Consider the following 15700-nt stretch of genomic DNA (forward strand, 5'->3'; position numbering starts at 1 on the left):
AACATGTAAGCTTTGTGGAACATCACCATCCAGTTTTGGAGACCATTCAGAATAGTTTATGAAACTCACTATCAAAGCTATGCTAAATTAATGCAGAATTACAGTTTGATGTTCTAGTATGCACAAAATATATAAACTAAACATATATATAATTTTGGTGAAAAATCATAGGAAAATTACCTAATTCACAAAATGAGCAAGTAACAGCCTATACAATAAAATATGTATTTTTTCAAGAGGTGAAGCTAATTTTCAGCCTCGTAAAACCTCATTTCTGGACTTACTGTTTAGTATAAGATGTTTTTGTTTGTTTGTACCTGTTTTTAGAGTTAACATGCATGCAATTACAATATATGACCTCATGCTCTAAATTTTATATATAAACATAAATTAAATATGTGTGTTAGTATGGCATGCAATTTGATTTATCTAGGTCTTTCAGACTCAGTCTTTCTCTTTATTTTTATTGCCTTTACTTGATTCGAAACCCAATTATTCCACATTTGGTTTGTTTCAGTAATCTGCTGTTCTCTCTACCTACTCACATTCTTTTTCACCCCAGACTCAATCTGTCATCAATCACCACATTATTACTCTAAATATAGAATGTTGCCGATGCGGGATTAGATTCCCTTGGCAAAACATTTATGGTATGCAACAATTTTTAAAAATCACCCTGTTTTCTATTATCAACTTAAATGTATCTGCCTGTATATACAGACTTAATACCTTTATTTTGAAACTTTTATCTTCCTATTTTGCCCCACAAACTCATTTTTTTGTTTCTTATCCTGTTTTCTTTGATTTTGTTCATTTAGACTTCCGTTTTATGATTCCTTCAGCATATTATGGTAAAATATATCTCTGCCCAAATTCCTCTTTAAGAGAGCCATATAACTGTTTGTAAGAAATTAGCGTGAGTGAGAGTAGAACTATGAATATGTTAAAAAACACACAGATGGACTCTAAAACTTCAGTGAGTGGAGGATGGATCTTATAAAATGGAAGCACTTTTATTTGAATTGGGATTTGCAAACTTAAAAATACAATACATGCTTAGACTGAGATGTTCTGCACAGAAGGATCTGAATGTCTCCAGCAAGTCCTGGAGGGGGAAAAATAAGTTGCTAGTAAGGTTGCCACTATACAGGGAATACATGAGAAGAAATCTGAGTAGGCACATTGGGTATCAGAAAATAGATATGTCCAAAGAAATTTTGTATAAATTTATTTCTTAGAAAAGTGTGATGTAAAAATCTCTCCTCTATACACACACTGTTGTAAAATCTATGTTATCAAACTAATTTTTATTTATTCTTTTGAGGAGAATCAAATAAATATTTATATTTATTCTTGGAGTCAGAATGATAAAAACAGGCTGGATGGCTTCAGAAAATAGAAGAGAGGTTAGTTGGATTCTCAGTTAGACATAAATATTCTGCAAAGCACATTAGTTACCATCTCTTTAATATATCCTTTCTTCATGTTTCTACCCTAAAATGCTTCCATCATAATCTAACTTTTCTATATAAATTATTGTTTGGCAAATATTATAGCACTTGTTTATGTACTGCTATCTCTAATAATCTAATTGTTCTACTTCATATATCTTGTTTTCTTCATTATGCAATAAGAATACAGCATATAAATTTGAAGGCAAGAATAAGGTACTCCAATTTTTCTTTATTCCTTTAGAGGCTGCATTTGACACAATTGTCTTTTTATAATGTCAGCATTTTAGAGTTTAATAACTGAATATATATGTATGATGTTTTACCAGTAATATTGGATCATTCACAATGTATAGCTTCTTTAAATGTTAAATAGTAGAAATACTTAAACGTTAAGTTTTGACGTTCGCCCTTTTTTATACTTCATGCTTTCTAAGTGGTAAAAGAGTGTTTACTGCATATGAAAGAAATATCATCAGAAAACTGGAATCTTACATTATTTGTTTTCATTTTGTATTTTAAGCTTGTAATTTGTAAGCTATCAGTAGCATTAACAATTACTAAATATGAGTCCTGAGGATAATTTGGTGTGGACATATGGATACATGCAAATGTAACTGTTTAAGACACCCAAAGAGACTCACAGTTGTTTTCCTACCCAGAAAATCTCCTGTATTGAAAATGTCATTGCAGTTAAACAAAGACCATTGTCCAAATCCTGGCAACCAATGGCAATGTTGCCAGTAAAACACCCTAATTAACTTTGGAGGCATTATTTGAATTATTAACCTTCATTTACTGTTTCTATTCTTTCTTCTAAAAGTGAAGGTGAACATAAATCACATTATTAACAAGTTTACTTTTAAAAATAGAAAGCAAAATGTTATAAGTATAAATGACTAAATCATATTTGATTAAGCAAAAAATATCAAAATTCCTTCTTTAAGACATAATAGGTTTGTGAATATATACTAACTAATCAAATTACCAAATTCATGTAACAGACATTAGAGTTATGAGGAGAATCTAGCTTCCAAGAATGAAATATTTTATGAAATCATTCATGATATTTCAACTTTTTGGCAACTTTTAACAATATAGTCTAGCATTTTTATGTATTTTTAATTGTACATTTTTATTTCATAATGGGTCATACAAGGACTATGCTTAAAAATTAGTGACTATTTTATTGAGGTTAAAATTCTGCTGCATAGGGAAAATCTAGTTATTTCTAGATTATTTTAATGGCTTTAAGAACAGAAACTCTAGACCTCTCATTATTAATGTTAGTGATTTTTTTCTAGTTCCTAATTTGCATGAAAGAAAAAAGTAAAATTAAATAGTACATTGAATAACTGATCAAGTATTATATAACATAAATTGTCATAACACCACATATGAACCATTGGCTAGAATATATGTTACAATGTGATAGATTACTATTTGTTAGCTGATATATGAAAATCTGCACTCAACCTAAGCAATTCTTTTAAAGGCATAATACATTAAAGTGAAATCCTCAAAAGTAGAATTTAAAATGCCAAATATTTACTAATATTAATGGGCCAAATTAATTCTACTCACCTTACCCCAAACTTTGAACTCTTTCAAGCAATTAAGTTGTTCTTGTTGTTGGTAGATAACTTCCAAACTCAATTGCTACCCAATTTAACTAAATACTGGTTTTCTTTAACACTAGCTTCATATTTGTTGTCCAAATGTATGGCTTTGATAACCATAATCTTGTAGATTCATGTTGATACAGTATCCAATGATTGTTTAAAACAGGCCTTTCCTCGAATTATATATATATATATATATATATATATATATATATATATATATATATATATAAAGTAAAGGCAAGGTATTAGTAAAAATGTAGCCACTATCATGTGCTTCTTGATTTTGAATTCTCAGATTTTGAATTGTTTTTGAATTCTCTTTTTTGAATTCATTAAACAGAGAATTATAGTGGTAGCCTCCAGGTTCTACATATGCCAGAAGGAACCTAAATATTTACTAGTGAATCTGTATCTGCGAATGGATTGCTACATTTTATCATTTGAATTTACTTTCTTCCTTTTTCCCATGTTACTATATAATTATATTTCCCTGGTATGAGTTTAGGATGAATTAAGACTCAAATACATTGGCAATATCAATTTCTATTCTTTCTCTTTCACATTAGATAACTTCTTTTAAAAGGATGCATTAATAATTTTATATTTAAACTAAATTATAAAGTAGTTATTTGAAAGTCACAATTAGGTTTAGAAAATAAATTGATCACATTTCTAGAGACCTGTGACATATTATGTGTGTAATAATTGTCCAATAAATGATAAATAATATCCAAATACAGTCATCTATGAACACATTCACCAGGATATATTTATTAACTAACTATAAAAATACATATATTATTTTTAAGTCTTCTTCCATATTTAAGGAGAGGACATGGTCAATATAAAGCTCCTGAATTACTGACCAATAACTTTCTAATGGCATTTTTATGACTTTGATTTAAAAAGTTATTATCTCTTTTGATAAATTTCTGCTATGAATTATGCACACATATGTAAAACATTTAATATATGTGTGTACATATGGGTACACATATGACTTTTATTAGGTATATAATCAGCAATGATTGTTTTAAAAAGTGAAAATGAGTTGAATAGGGCAATTGCATCACTAGCAAATTTTTCCACTATTATAGAAAACAATTAGAATTTTGTAAGTTTTTTAGGGGGATAAAACAAATATTTAGAAATCCTTATTATTTACCGATAGAGCAATAAAATTACGAAATTGCTGTACATAGCAATATAAAATAAATATTCTCAATGTGACTGATATGAAACACTGTTGATTTTGGTTGTACTATTTTTATAACTAGACTGGAAACAATTACTGTATGCCCAAGATTGATCTGGATGAATTAACCTTGAGAGTAGATAGTAGCAGTGCCACAGGTCATACACTGCATACATTTTGCAATGGAAAGGCTGCCTGAGGCATTTTATTAAAAATACTACAGTGCTACTTAGTACTTTGAAATGTTAATGGTTCCATAGATTTTCCACAATTGCTTACTTCCTCCTAATCAATGCTTTTAATATTACATGATTACACGGTTTTCAACAGTGCATACTTCATGGCTACAGACTGCTATATTATGCAATAGAAGCATTAACATTTGAAAAATTCATGTTGGCTCTATTTTAAGTTTACTGTGAGATATTACCTCAACTCAGTTTTATTCTCATTGTTTTGTGACCTAGTTAAAAATATAGTGTCTTACCTTTTCCTCAATAAACAACCAGTTTGCTATGTCTTCATCAGCGCAAGTTCACATGTTCAACTCCTTAACAAAAGCTTCTCCCTATTATCCTTTAACTGGTATATTTTTGATAATATAAAAAGTACCTTCTGTAAAATTCTATCCTGCAACCACACTTACAGTACATCCTCATCTCCGATCTTTAGTTTATGGCTTTGGTCATCTAAGTACATGCTGTAAGTCTTTCCAAATATCTAAGGATTCCCCTCTTCTCTCACTCACCATGCAAAATATTGTAGCTGTTCTCCAAATCTTATACATAGATCATATTAATCAGTAGATTAAATGAAAACTTTTCCTGGAAATTTACTAAGTACCTAGTACAGTTTTAGCCATTAGGGGAGAAAATGAAGATCTTTAAAATAATTCCCAAATCTAAATTTATAATGCTCACCTCACAAGGTTTAACCCAGAAATGTATTTTCTTGATATTTCTAACCTCTTGTCCCATTATTGCTTTGAATTCGTCTTTCTCTGATGTTTCAAAATGTCAAATGTAATATGAATTCTTCTCTCCCCTTATTTCATCAGTGGTTAAAATTCTAGTCTACCTAAATAAAATCTTTTAAACCCGCCTTCCAATAGTAGATGTCCCCTAACAAATTTCCTTGCCCTCATCCTTTTTCTGGAATAAGGCATTCTAAAAATCCACCTAGAACATATATCTAACAGTTGAGGATAGCCAGTACTGAACGCCTAGATCAGCTTTTGATCAAAAAGAATTTAATAACAGCTTCTGTGTGAAAAATTAGACTGTAATTTCTATTGCTGCCATAGTATCAATTTGCCCCACTTCATCAATGGCATCAATGGCATTACTGTATGGGTTAACCTAAGAACTGCCTGCCTATACACATTTCCACTTGGCCCTAACTAGACTCTGCATTGACTTTTATGAGGTATTGTATATTGTTCTGCCTTTTTTTCTCTCTTCTCCATCTAGGACTCTAGTATGTATATGCTACATTATTTTATATTATTGTGCATGTTAACGAGGTTTGTTAATTGTTTTCACTCTTTTTTTTCTCCACTTTAGTTTTGTTATATTCTCAAGTTCACTAATACTTTCTTCTGCAATCTTTGTTTAGGTTTATCTAGTGATGTTTTGTATTTTTATATACTATATTTTAATTCTAAAAGTTCCATTTATTTCCTTTTAAATGATCGTGGCCATGTCAATCTTCATCATCTTTATGTTTTGCTTTAAATCCTTGTATTAATATATATTATAACACACATTTTCAAGTCCTTATATACTATTTCCAGAATTTCTGCCATTTCTTGATATAATGCTATTAAATATATTTTTTCTGCTTATGTCTCACATTTGGCAGCTTCTTTCCAGTCTAAATTTTTATCATTTGTTAGATATTATGAATGTTCAGTGTGTTTTTACAATTTTCCCTTGTGTTCTTTTCAAGAATGTGGAAGTATGTTTTATCCAATAGATAAGATCTTTCCACTGAGCATAATTATCTTGAGATTTGTTTATGAAGTTTGTTGGAGTGAGTCTAGTTTATTCAAGGAATAGTTGAATAGTGGTACTAAGAAACGACACTTCTGGTATCTCTTCTAAATGTTCTGTGTATGGAATGAAGTTTCTCCACTCTAGCTCATTATAACTCTTAACATTTCCCAGTGATATGTGAGTCTATGGAAGTGTTCAGTAGTAGCATTACTTTCCCTGGAAATTGTTTTATGCAGGGCCTTTTGGAATTTTATCTGACATACGCATAGATTAGTATTCAGCCAAAAGACAATATCCTCCTTTTTTGTTTTCTGCCCTTCATATCCATCCACCTTGGCTTCTTCAAACACTAATCTCTGTTTCTTCCTAATTTGTTGAAACTGTAGGGCACTTTATAGATTTACTTCCTTTTCAGACCAGAAATTACCTCCAGGCAGATAAATGAGGCTGTCTTAATGATCATCTTGTTTATTTTTCTTCTCTCAGGGATTGTAATCCTATGCTGAGTAATTCATATTGCCTGAAAATAATTGTTTTATATATTTTGTCCAGTTTTTATTTGTTTATAGAAGGAGGACTTGAACTAGGACTATTTGTTGACAAATACTCCATTCCAAGTAGAAGAAGTTGCAGAAAATCTTACTGCTCTAGTTGACAGTCTTAACCTCTTGGTTTAAGACATCTATGTTCACGTTAGTATTAGAATCAATAATTTGTCCACAAGTCTTCCAAGAAACTACCTTAGACCTTTTCCTCAAAATTTGCAGACCTAAATTCATATTGCATTACCCTGCTTATTCATCTTTTGGGTAATCTTTTAAATGGACTTCAGGTACTCTGTTTCTAGCTCTTTCTCACATAACATGAAGAAATTTAAAAGCAAAACCTTTAATAATGGATATTATTTAGTTACTAGCATAGGAAGAAAGAGGAAACACAAGTGCAGGAAATAGTGTGGGATGAGAGGAAGCACAGAAAGAACAGGAAAATAAATAGATTGCAATGCCTAAAAATAAGAGTTCAAATTGGCTGGAAATAGATAACCCCTGATGAAAGAATGTAACTATATTATGGATAAGTTGAATGCATCTTTTCATTCAAATTCTTCAACACATATTTAGTAATCTACTAATATTTATTCTAAACACTGGAAATACTGTGATTAAAAAGTAAACATGATTGTCATCTTCTGAGATCATATGGTTTAGAGAGACAATATATTTTGAAAAATATAGAAGTAATATATAGTTGTAAAGTTTGATGTGCATGATGAAAGAAGAATATATCACACTAATGGAGAGTGCAGAGACAAATAATTTAAATTGAGAGATTGGGAAGGTGTTTGATCATGTGACAGTAAAACTGAGATTTGGATAATGGGTCTTATTCTGTATTTCTCCTTCTACCATGTACCTCAACCTCAACAATTCACAAAATTCTGTTTATTGACCCTTCGGCATTTCTTTCAAATTGGCTCTTTTGTATCTGAGTTCATGCCACTTTTATTACTCTCTTTTTGCTATAACAGTCTCGTATGTATTCCTTTCCTCCTGTAAGAGTTGAAATGTTCTGCAACAAGTGTTCACTTTCCAGACAACAGGTGGGACTCTTTTACCCAAAATTCTTCATAGAGCTCCTATTACCTTCAAGAAGGACTCCAAAATGCTTAGCATAACTCATGATCAGTTCTATGATTGCTTTTATAACGTAATCTATCCTATAACTAACATTTGGCAAAATTGTTATTTTTTTATCCTCCATTCAAAACCCGAATGAAACAATCAGAGACGCACTCAATGAGTTTTGGGAAAAAATACAATGGGCTAGATATACTTCATTCAGGGTGTGTTTCTATGATGTTAGATTTATTTTTATGATGTCTTTTTCATTAGTAAGTGAGGCATAGAAAGCTGGCTTTTCAAAAATTCTCATTCATTCAAATCACAAAATGAATTATTTCTAAATAGAATTCCTAAACAGAATTATGTGGGACCTGCCTGAGAAGTTCTGAATTGCAATTTCCTGAAGTTGGGTTATGTGTCTTTATTTCAATAGCTCCAGAAGTAGTAATGAAACAGAGCCAGGGTCGCAAATCACCGTGCTAGAAGGCAGGGAATTGTTTCCCTATGTTCCTACTGTCTAATATAGTGCCTAAACAGTAGGCAGCTGGGTAATTCTTATTGAATTTATACATAAATACAATTTTTTTTACTTTTACATAAAAGCAACTTACATGGTTAATATTTGTTTGAATTATAGTTGCCTCTAGTTTTATTTTTTCTGAATCATTATCATCGTCAAAGGGGATCATATATGAAGTAAAACAATAAAAGTATCTATGAATTTGTTATGTTCATGTAGATGTTAATGAACTAATTTTTCCTATAACATACTTGAATACAAAACATTCGATTACATAATTATATTTTTGTTTTCCCTCAAATTCCTTGATGATTCTGTATGAGACTGATGAAAACATGTTCATATATTTTTTGTAAGCAATTAATTAGACTGAAATATTTTTCAAATATAATGCATCATAACAAAGTTATGATAACTGTTTTTTTTTTTTTTTGGAATTGGAGTTTTGCTCTTGTTGCCCAGGCTGGAGTGCAATGGCCTGATCTTGGCTCACCGCAACCTCTGCCTCCTGGGTTCAAGCAATTCTCCTGCCTCAGCCTTCCAAGTAGCTGGGATTACAGGCATGAGCCACCATGCCTGGCTAATTTTGTATTTTTAGTAGAGACAGGGCTTCTCCATGTTGGTCAGGCTGGTCTCGAACTCCTGACCTCAGGTGATCTGCACACTTCAACAACTTTTTATACTATGTTTGGCTTTGTAAAATGTGTGTTAGTTCAATTAACACAATTGATCAGTCACTGGAAAATAAACCAAGAACTATACAATAAAATAAACTTTCTCACCATCACTATTGAATTGAAAAGTAGATTTAAACCTTACTATTATAAAGCTTTTTTAAAATTCTAATCTGCAATTATTGATGTAGATATATTATTCTATCTGGTATTTGCTACCATTGTTACTATTATTTTGACAGAGTTATAAACCCTTCAACCAAGGATTTAGCCCAAAGAAAACATAGCTTAAGAACTAGTCATCCAACATCAAAGTATGAGGCAAGTCGTGCTATGCCTGCTTTGATAATAATGCATTTTCAGAAATTCAAAACCTTCACGAATAATATATTTTAGAGATAAGCAGGTATTATGCACCAGGTTCAGTTTGCCTTATTTTATGAAGCCATCCTTGTTTACTTTCAAATTTGAAAGTCCTGCCTTACTATTTTGCTTGATTTTCCTTAGTACAAGTAAATTTAATAACTCAAATGAAACTTTTTTGTCTTTTTTGTTGGTTATGTTATATCATTAACTTACAGGCTAAGTGATTTTCTTCTCATTCATTCATCTTTTCAATGACTACCTATTGAATACGTAGAATGTCAAAGATTGTTGGAGGTTATTTGAAATGTTCATTATGTATAACCTGATCCTTATCCACTAGGAGAATGATACTACAGAGAATGATACGAAAAACATAGCTATAGAAAATGAATAGGCAATGAAATCATCGTACATATATTCTAGGCATTTTAAAACTACCAGTTAGAGTTTAAGCATTGGTAAATAATTTGGTCCTTCTGGCTCACTGCTTTCTCACTTAATTTATAAAAGTAAATTAATTTCAGTTTTCAGCAACCGTGCAGGCACAACTACAAGCCCTGGCCTTAGTTGGGTTCATAAATTACACTTCTATGTATAGATTACTTGATCACAATTTTCTCATCCATAAAATGAGAAGACTAGGTATCTCATTCTTACCCTACATGGCCACAATCTTAAGGCAGGCTGAGACCGCAGTAGTATAATTTGTTGTGAAACAGAAGACATAGTATAAACTTTACTTCAAGAACTGTATTTAAGACATCTCGACATGCTCAGCTTCTAAGCATACACAGATAAAATATAGAGATAGGCCCTACATTTTATTCTGTAGCCATCACATAAAACCTTAGTTGAAAAGGTGGCAAATCCTGTAAATTGATTTTTTTCTGAATAATCTTGTCTGTTCTATTCACGAATAAAGAAGACAAAAGATAGCTAAATGAGAATTACCAGTATATGGGGCCTTTTATGATAATTAAAAAATCAATTTTTATATGCTGCTTAATATCACATTTGGCTATCAACCATCATTTATAACATTGTATATTCAAGAATTTCTCAACCTTTAATTTACATTTAGGTCAATATTGAGTCCTGCTGTTTCCAACTTAAATATTTTTCACTAGATACTTTCCTGAAAGTTTTCAACCCAGATAATTACAAGAACCATAGAGTGGTCACACGTATTCAGAAATTATCACTGGTTCATACTTGCTACAAGCTTATGGAGTGAAAAATAAAACACCACCCTTGAGGGTGGCCTCTGCAATCACTGGCAGAAGGTTTGCTCCTCTGGAGCCACCAAAGCCATTTGTCTCAATGTAAAGTACCCTTATCTTGTTAAAAACAATAGTTCTGTTAAGTGAGAAAAATAGAAGTTGATTCTTACATCTGAAAGTAATTCAGGAATGATTAAACAAAGGGGCCTGGTTCCCCAAATTGTAAAAATGCCTAAAGAAACTGATATTTCAAACTATACATATATGCGAATTCAGTACTAATATGATATGCTCACACAGACACACACACACACACACACACACAGACACACAGAGACACACATACCTATTGCCCCAAGTTGATTGTGGTGTTTGGAGCTTCTCCATCTGGATTCAGTCTGATATAACTCATCAGTCTTAGAAATATCAGTCTTCTTCTCCCCAGTTTCACACTCCCATCTTTTTTAGGAAATGTCTGTATCTGTGAAAAATATAGTGGACACAGCCTAAACTGCTCTCCAAAGAATTGCACTTTTGTGTAATCCCTCTTAAGTGTGGATGGAATCTGATTTGATTATAGTCTGTAGAATATGAAAGGGGTAAAGTCATATAAAAACATAAATAAAATACAATGTCAGTTGATTTCAAGTTATCAAAAGGGAGAATATTCTGTGTGGGCTTCACTTCATCAGGTTTAAGCTCTTAAAAAGAGGGACTGGGTTAGCAGCAATCCCATTACTGGGTATATACTCAAAGGATTATAAATCATTCTTCTATAAAGACACATTCATGCTATACAAATCATTCCATAAAGACACATGCACATATTGCAGCACTATTTACAATAGCAAAGACTTGGAAGCAACCCAAATGCCCATCAACGATAGACTGGAAAAGAAAAGGTGGCACATAAACACCCATGGAATACTATGCAGCCATAAAAAAGAATGAGTTCATGTCTTTTGCAGGGACATGGATGACGCTGGAAACCATCATTGTCAGCAAACTAACACAGGAACAGAAAACCAAACACTGCATGTTCTCACTCATAAGTGGGAGCTGAGCAATGAGAACACATGGACTCAGGGAGGTGAACATCACACACCAGTCCCTGTAGTGGGGTGGGGGGGCAAGGGGAGGGAAAGCACTAGGACAAATACCTAATGCATGTGGAGCTTAAAACCGACATGATGGGTTGATAGGTGCAGCAAACCACCATGACACATGTATGCCTATGTAACAAACCTGCACATTCACCACATGTATCCCAGAGCTTAAAGTAAAATAAAAATAAAAAAAGAGGGACTGGGTTAGAAAGATTCCCCTTCTGGACTTGAAGAAGCAAACAGCCATAGCCATAGCTATGTATGGGACACAAGGTAGGACACTGGAAGCAGATTAGGACCTAAGGACACCTTCTGGCTGACAGCCAGAACAAAAACGGAAATCTCAATGAATTCCATCAACCGCCTGCAGGAGTTTAGAAATGGATCTTTAACAGTCTAGACTCTCATGAGAGCACAATATCAACTGACACCTGAGTTGCAGCCTGGGGAGACCCTGAAACAGAAAATTCAGCTAGACCATGTCCAACTCCCGATTCATAGAAACTGCGAGACTATAGAAGTATGCTGCTTAATGCGCTTTATTTGTGGTAATTTGTTGCATGGAAGTAGGAAATGAATAGAGGTAACATTTTACATATAGGCGGGAGCAGCCTTGTTCATATTACTGTATGGACACTGAAAGGCAGTACCAGTAGACCACTTAGGGGAAGTCTCTTCCTACAGCATGGACATGGAGGCCCATATAACAAAGCTCCCCTGTAGGGTCCTGTGGTAGTTCCCCCTTCTTGTCTGGATATAGAAGTCTTTGCTTGTGAACTTCCTGAGGATATCTGTTTGTTTCTACTTGGAGGTCTGTGTGATAGTTGAAATTCTTTCACAATCATATTTGTCTTTTATGAGTGGCATTGCTTTTTTTCAGTCTCACACTCAACATGCCTCCTTTAACCTGTTTTTGTCATTTCTCTGTGAAGACTAAAATCCAGACTCTCAGATGGGATTGGAGACAGATGAGCTCCACTTCCTTAACATTCCCTTAGTGTTTTGCATGTTTATTTAGTTCTTCCTCAGACAGAAAAAAAATAACAAACATAACAAAAATGAAATCTTGCCTTCAGTCAGATGTAAGTGCCATAGCTATGAAAAGAGACAAAACGGTGAAGGGGATAATAATGTCTATTTTTTTATTACACTTTAAGTTTTAGGGTAAATGTGCACATTGTGCAGGTTAGTTACATATGTATACATGTGCCATGCTGGTGTGCTGCACCCATTAACTCATCATTTAGCATTAGGTATATCTCCCAGTGCTATCCCTCCCCCCTCCCCCCAACCCACAACAGTCCCCAGAGTGTGATGTTCCCCTTCCTGTGTCCATGTGATCTCATTGTTGAATTCCCACCTATGAGTGAGAATATGCGGTGTTTGGTTTTTTGTTCTTGCGATAGTTTACTGAGAATGATGATTTCCAATTTCATCCATGTCCCTACAAAGGACATGAACTCATCATTTTTTATGGCTGCATAGTATTCCATGGTGTATATGTGCCACATTTTCTTAATCCAGTCTATCATTGTTGGACATTTGGGTTGGTTCCAAGTCTTTGCTATTGTGAATAATGCCGCAATAAACATATGTGTGCATGTGTCTTTATAGCAGCATGATTTATAGTCCTTTGGGTATATACCCAGTAATGGGATGGCTGGGTCAAATGGTATTTCTAGTTCTAGATCCCTGAGGAATCGCCACACTGACTTCCACAATGGTTGATCTAGTTTACAGTCCCACCAACAGTGTAAAAGTGTTCCTGTTTCTCCACATCCTCTCCAGCACCTGTTGTAATGGGATCTAATTAAACTAAAGAGCTTCTTCACAGCAAAAGAAACTACCATCAGAGTGAACAGGCAACCTACAAAATGGGAGAAAATTTTCGCAACCTACTCATCTGACAAAGGGCTAATATCCAGAATCTACAATGAACTCAAACAAATTTACAAGAAAAAAACAAACAACCCCATCAAAAAGTGGATGAAGGACATGAACAGACACTTCTCAAAAGAAGACATTTATGCAGCCAAAAAACACATGAAAAAATGCTCATGATCACTGGCCATCAGAGAAATGCAAATCAAAACCACAATGAGATACCATCTCACACCAGTTAGAATGGCAATCATTAAAAAGTCAGGAAATAATGTCTTACTTCTCTCTTCAGAAGCATCAGAATCAAGATGCCTGCCCACCTGTGAGGATCTGTTTTCTCTAGAAGATTTATTATAAGATGAATCATTATCAAATAGGAAAGTTTAATTTTCTACTCTCATGTTCAATGAAAACACTAATATTTTTACCTTAATAATTATTATGGGTATACGAAAAAAAATTATATCATTGTTAGGCTCTGTTAAATTTGCATTATAATATTGATTCCAAGAAGTGACATTTGACATTTTAGATGAATCGTTCTTGGAAAGGCCTGAAGATGGTCTATGCTTGAATTAAAAGTTCAATACAAAAATATGATAGGCCAACTAATTCATTGATTTGATGTTTCAGTTGTGCTACCTTTGAATTAAATATAGACCTGTGCATATTTTACACATATGTAATGCTGAAAACCTTGTTATATTTATGCAGTTAGAAGTTGAGAAATCAAGCAATTACTCAAATTTGTTCTCATTATTTTCCCATGTTGTCTATACTTGGATCAGTGCAATATTGTTTAAATATTAATAGATTCATTCAATTTTACCCCAGGCAGTGAATAATATAGCTTTCCACAGGGAAGAAAACAAAGGCTTTTGGAAGTTCTGTGATGTTAGTATATTTACACAGCTAGCAAGTAATGAAGCCATGGCCTGTTTCCCTCACTGCACCTGAACTTAGGGGGTTTATCACTAGTTTTCACATGTCTTATAACCTATACAACAATTTTATTCAAATTCGTAATATATTTTCTGACATTTTTGTAACTGCCAGTCATCTATCTGTTTACCTGACTCTTACACAAGACTATTAATCATTGATTGGTAATCTATTTCCTATCTATATTAATACTGCTTAACATGTTGGTCTACTTTCATGTAACTGTGAATTTTAAATGAGTTTTTTTTCATTTGTCATGCTAAAATGTAGAAAAATCAAGTTCTCCTAATTATCTAGTCAGTTTTGTTTTGGTTTTATTTTATGGGCAAAAACATATTTGATGACTGGTGATGCATCTCATCATTATTCCAATTTTACATGTAATGGCTTTTCTCCCAATCTCTTAAGCAATGAAGAAAATAATGATACATCCTGAATGTATTTATGTCTTAAAAATTTCTGATTAGTTTCATTTTGGTCATTAAGGATTGACACTGTGTGTAGTAGATATTTAAGTGACAGATTTGACAGGTTAGGAGAGAAACTGTAGAGTAAAAACACATTTCATTGTGGTCAATATAAACTAAAAAAAATGAATGCTTATTCTTTTAAAATTTCCAAAGAATTTACAATACCAGTGAATTATAATATCTTAAATCAGATTAAATTTTAGGTTGTTTAAAATAAATAAATTAAATTCTCTAGGAAAGGTATAAACAATATAATTCGACAGTATATTAAAAAGGGGAAAGGAACATAATTATAGTAAAATGATTCCTTCTTATAAATCTGTTATTTAATGTTTAATTTTAATTTTTTAATTTTTCATTGAGTTCTGATTTTAAATTCTGTGGTATCTCTGTCACCAGTTGATTCATTATAATAAGTATAGCAGAGGAAGCTATTTAGCTTGACAATTTTATCAGATAATTCTTTTCAGAATATAAGGCATTTACTGTAAATAAAATATTTGGGAGTTTTATGTAATATTTTGCAAGACAATTTAATCAGTGCCTCTGTGATATTTTTAAAAATCAGCAAAATTAGTAGAAAAACAAGTATAATTTAATTTACAATTCAATGCAGTTGAAATGTAATTTAATT

This window comes from Pan troglodytes, chromosome 3 (genome assembly GCF_028858775.2).
Source record: "Pan troglodytes isolate AG18354 chromosome 3, NHGRI_mPanTro3-v2.0_pri, whole genome shotgun sequence".
Classification (NCBI taxonomy): domain Eukaryota; kingdom Metazoa; phylum Chordata; class Mammalia; order Primates; family Hominidae; genus Pan; species Pan troglodytes.